Below are 5,941 nucleotides of genomic sequence, written 5' to 3' on the forward strand. Positions count from 1 at the left end.
AGCTCGACTTTCCAATAGAAAATCCGAGATATTCATGAGATTCCTTCCTGGACCTCACCGCCGCTCCAGCTGGCCGGGCGAGCAGAGCACTTCAGCCATAAACACCAACCCGCAGGCTGACCTTCACACAGGTTCACTCAACTGCGTCTGTGTCCTCCCTCGTGCTGTTTGGTTCCATAAGTCGTTCGTTGTACGTCATCGAGTTTAACACGTCCTCAGACTCATTTCTTTGTAAAATACATCTACCGTATCCTCCGTGCACTGCTCACCTTTCCTCGATTCTGACATTCCTGGGGTAAATAAGAAATATCTTTAAACGTCTTTTCCCATCATCATATTAAAAGGAAAGTTTGGGTGTATAAATTGTGCTGTAGCTACATTACCAAGGAGGAAGAAGCGACTTTATATCTTTTATCTAAAAGAAAAAATATTCCATGAGGGATCAAGTTCTCCTTTGCACTTATACAGACACCTAATGGGAGGGTTAGTGAAGAAACAGGACACGAGGGCAAGAGATCAGGCCAGAGGAGTAAGAAGGTTAGGACCAAGCTCTCTGCAACCGTCCTCCCTCGACCTGAATTGGGTAGTAGTGCTCCGAGCATGGATAACTAAAGATTGCAAATAACTGCGTCAACTTCTAAACGCCGCGGTTAATGCTACCGTACTTAATGTCGAGTGGATAGCGACTAAGAGTCAGGAAAATAAACACCTCGTGAATTTCTAGCCCAGCATGAGGGCTAAGGAAAACATCAGTGCACATCACTTACGAACAAGCCACCAAGTCAAACATCAACTAACACAACTTAAGTAAGCAGTCAAGTAAGTTAACAGCTTAGTAAAAATCATTTTCAACGGGACCATCATGATAACCAAAAGCCCAGTGAAAGCCCAGTCCTTGCAGCCTCGACGATGGCAAAAAAATAAGCGCTGAACATAATATTCTGTATGCACACACACACACACACACACACACACACAGAGAGAGAGAGAGAGAGAGAGAGAGAGAGAGAGAGAGAGAGAGAGAGAGAGAGAGAGAGAGAGAGAGAGAGAGAGAGAGAGAGAGAGAGAGAGAGAGAGAGAGAGAGAGAGAGAGAGAGAGAGAGAGAGAGAGAGAGAGAGAGAGAGAGAGAGAGAGAGAGAGAGAGAGAGAGAGACCAAGTAAACTGCTGGTGAAACACAATCAACAAATCACCGCAGCCACCGCGAAACGGTCATGAAATTGATGTTAATGAAGAAAAGCCGCGTCAACGCTCAGATGGTGATCGCATCAGTGTGGGGAAAAAGGCAGGCACTAAAACAAACGACTGGTTAAATCATAAGCGAATCACCACAGTCACCACGAAGCAGCCAGGTGGTTAATATTTATGACGGAAACTCAATTAACTTTCAGATGTCGGCCAAAACCAAACAAACAAATATTGAGAAATCATCAGCGAATCACCGATCTTGACATGATGAGTATATAATTGATATTGATGATTAAAAAAATAGGCGGAAAAATGTGTCAAAAATCTGTTGTACCGGAGTCAGCAGCTGGACATAGGTGAAGACAAGCGGTGGTGGGCTGACTATTGCTACATTTCCGAAGCAGCAGTCTCAACGGAACCATTAACATCGGAGAGGAGGGAGGTAGAGCACGCAGCTGGCTGGAAGGGAAACCATTCAGAGAAGAAAATGGGAGATTGTAACCCACTCCAGTCCTCCCCCCCCCCACCCACCCACCCACCCACTCACACACACACACACACACACACACACACACACACACACACACACACACACAAACACACACGCACACTCTTTTTCACATCAGCAGTAAACTAGCACTAAGACGTTGCGCCTCATTCCTCTATATATCCAATAGGTTCTAGCAGCAACAGGGTAATTCTGAGGGAGCTGTCGGCCACAAAGCCCTGCCTCCATACATAATCCTGAAAGTGTGAAGGGGATAGCCCAGGCGGCCCCCATCCGTCTTGGCTTCCGAGGCTCCGAGCTGAGGGGAAAATTCACGGTCTGAGGCGAGGCTAAAAACGGACCCTCGCTCGCGTCTATGTAACGAAGGAAGAAAAAAAAAGTCGAGTGAATGAAGAAATGTTTATTAGGAGTCAGAAATGTGTGTGTGTAGGGGGGGGGGGGGAGATGAGAGAGAGAGAGAGAGAGAGAGAGAGAGAGAGACGAGAAAGGTGAGTTGATGAGCTTACCTGGTCTGACCCCTCCGGCAATAAAGAAAAGTATCTGTCTCTTACCTGATTCACTTTCTTTCTCCGCCCCCTCCCTGTGTAACCTGTTTGATCTTCTTCCCCCAGATTTCAATTCCACTCACTTTCCCCTTTCCTTTCCTTCCTCTCCATCTCTCCCTCTCTTCCTCCTTTCCTTTTCCTTTCTTTCCTTCTTCCCTCCATCTCTCTCTCCTTCTTTCCCTCTCTCTCTCTCCGTCGCTCCACCAAACACACCTGCAGCAATACAGACATCAAAGGAAACCATCAGAATTAAAGGTCTCTCTCTCTCTCTCTCTCTCTCTCTCTCTCTCTCTCTCTCTCTCACACACACACACACACACACACACACACACGAGCATAGTTGTTTTTCATAAGTTAATTAGGAGATGATAAAAAAATATGAGGCCCAAAGAAAATGAGCATAGCGTTTTATATATATTCTTTACAGAGTCCACGCCAGACGGAAAACACATTTAATGATAATATGAATTTATGTATTATTTTATGTACCCTCACCTGTCCTGCTTCAACGTTCGTGTTTAAGATGTTTTTTTTTTCTCTCTTTTGATGGGAGTGTTTAATTTGTTTGTTGTGTGTTTGTGTAGGTTTGTTCGTTTGGATACCTCCTTTGCACACTCTAAACAGCATGCACTCAACACCACCCCGACCACCACGACGACTGTTACCACCACCACCACCACCACCACCATTACCACCGCCTCCATCACCACTTCCTCTGTCTGTCCAACCCGTGTCATTTATTACAACCCTTTTTTTTCCCTCTCCCATTGTTGCCACCACCACCACCACCACCAGTACTACCACACCTACCCCCAACAGTACCTACCACCCCCAGCACCACCACCACCATCACCACCAGTACCCCCCGCACTACCCCCCCCCCTCCCCCTCACTGTCACGTATAGGGTTGCTGCTCCATCATGCCTACCCTTCATCCATTTTCCTCTCTGTCTTGCCTTTGTTCCTGCTCGGGCAAGTTCTCTCACTTATGATATATTAGCAATGGACTAAGGCAGACTGTCAATTAGCCTTCCCTGTCGCTTACGCCTGGCAATTCCACATAATGAATGGTCCTTGCACCTCGAAGGGCCAGGGAAGGAGGAGGAGGAGGAGGAGGAAGAGGAGGAGGAGGAATGCCAGAGGTAGGCGTGCTGAAGCAGATGCAGGGATAGTAGCAGAAAGAGGAGTGTGTAGGAGCAGGAACAGAAGGATGTGGGAAAAATAGAGCTGAGGCAAGAATAGAAGAAGGTGGAGGTGAAATGGTAGGGGTTAGTGTGTTGAAGCAGAAGCAGGAATAGGAACAGGAGGAGGAGTATATAGGAGTAGGAACATAAGGATGCGGAGGAATAGAAGAAGTATATGCGTTCGTAAACATAGCCTCGGAGTCCCAGTCTGGGGGGGGGCACAAATTCCCCCAGGGAGCACTCCCCTTCTGGCTGCCGACTTGAGAGGTGTTTTGATGACTCCTCAGACCTCTTTCTTATCAATTTCTGCAACATTCGCGGTCTTCGTTCCAATTTCCATTCTGTGGAGCACCATCTCTGTTCCTCTAAACCTCACCTTCTTTTCCTCACCGAAACACAGGTCTCGGCGGCTACTGACAGCAATCTCTATTCTGTTCCCTCCTACTGTATCCTAATTTTCAATCCAAAGCTGGATGTTGCGCCTACGTGCGCAACGACATCACTTGCTCCCGTGCCCACGACCTTGACTCTTCTGAATTTTCCACCATCTGGCTAAGATTTCATTGTCATTTTATTACTAAATACATCTGTGCTGTTTATCTCTCACCAAACTCTACTAACTATGTAAAATTCTTTGACTACTTGAACATCTTGACCCACTCTTCCTTCGCTGAAATATTCATTCTAGGAGATTTCAATGTTCATCACCAACTTTGGCTTTCATCCTCTTTCACTGACCAGCCTGGTGAACAAGCCTACAACTTTGCTTTCCTCAACGACCTAGAGCAGTTGGTTCAGCACCCTACACGTATTCCCGACCGTCTTGGAGACAGGCCCAACATACTAGACCTCTTCCTTACCTCTAACCCTTCTGCTTACTCTGTCAAACTGTTTTCTCTGTTGGGCTCCTCCGATCACAACCATATTTCTGTATCCTGTCCTATCGCTCCTGTACAGCCTCAGGACCCACCGAAGAGGCGATGCTTCTGGCATTTTGCTTCAGCTCGGTGGGACGACCTGAGGATGTACTTTTCCGATTTCCCGTGGAATAATTACTGCTTCCAGGAGAGAGACCCCTCTCTGTGTGCCCAGCGCATCACAGAGATGAGTCTCTGGAATGGAGGCACACATTCCACGTACTTTCTCTACTCCTCGTGCTAAAAAGCCTTGGTTTAGTCACGCTTGTTCTCGTGCTATCAGAGAAGAGCTCACAAAAGGTACCAGAGCCTTTGCACTCCTGCTAACCATGATCTTTACATTTCTGCCCGGAAACTGACCTATCTTTCGACCACTCCTCTGATCTTTTTATAGGGGCAGCGAATAGCGGGCTTTTTTTTTTTCATTATTGTTTCCTCTTTCTTTTTGCCCTTGAGCTGTCTCCTCTGCTGTGAAAAAAAATGAGGAGTTGAAGGAGGAGGGATAATAGAGGTTTGCGTGTTGACGCACGAGCATGAGCAGGAATAGGAACAGGAGGAGTATGTAGGAGCAGGAGAAGGAGAAGAAGAAGGATATGGAGAATTAGAAGCCAAAGCTTGAGCAAAACAAGAAGGAGTGTTGGAGGAGAAGAAAGAAGCGTAGGCTTGACTTGTCTTGCTCTTTGTCGCTCATAGCAGCTATCTCTCACTTATGATGCTGCGATGCGATACTTTCAAGAGGCCTACGCAAATCACAGGTGACCCACTCAACACCGGCATTTATATTTTCCAGATGGTATTTTGTTCAGTTGAGTATGATTGGAGTTCTCTTACCTCATGAAATGAAGAATTTGATGGTTTTCAAAATGTCTGCTTTGTCTGTCTTTCTTACGGCTTATTTGTCCAGCACCAGTATCGCGTGCTTTCCATTAAGGAATAATCATATAATTAAAGATAAGGATTTACGTTTCTACTTATTCATATTGACACTCACTGATGTACTCATTGACGTACACACTCAGGATTACAGTGATCAATTTTATCATTGATGTACACACCCACTACTCAAGCACACCTTTAGTGACGTACACACATTGACGGAGCCATTTCACTAATGTACACACGAATATAGATGTACACACTGACGCAAGCACACACTTATTGTCGTGCAATCTCCATAATGTGCACGGAGGACAGTCTCTCTTATACACGAGGTGAACACTTACTCATTCACAAGCACTAACGCCCGCACACACACACACACACACACACACACACACACACACACACACACACACACACACACACACACTAAGAGGAACATTCACAACATTACTGAGCATTTGAACCTCAGAAACGAAGTGAGAATCTGCGCGTATATAAATAAGGAGGTTTAGTCGCCAGCTGTACACGCTGTCGACGTAGTAAGAGCTAATTTTGTTCATATGATATAGATGTTCCTCACCTTCCTCAATCATTTCCTCTCCTCTAAATTTAAGATATCTTCTGCGACATCAGGTTTAAAGGATTTCACTCCCTCACGTTCTCGGATCCTCGGGTGGGCAGTCACTCCTCGCTCTCCGACCTAGTGGCGCCGTGCCCT

This window comes from Eriocheir sinensis, chromosome 1 (genome assembly GCF_024679095.1).
Source record: "Eriocheir sinensis breed Jianghai 21 chromosome 1, ASM2467909v1, whole genome shotgun sequence".
NCBI classification, from domain to species: Eukaryota; Metazoa; Arthropoda; class Malacostraca; order Decapoda; family Varunidae; genus Eriocheir; species Eriocheir sinensis.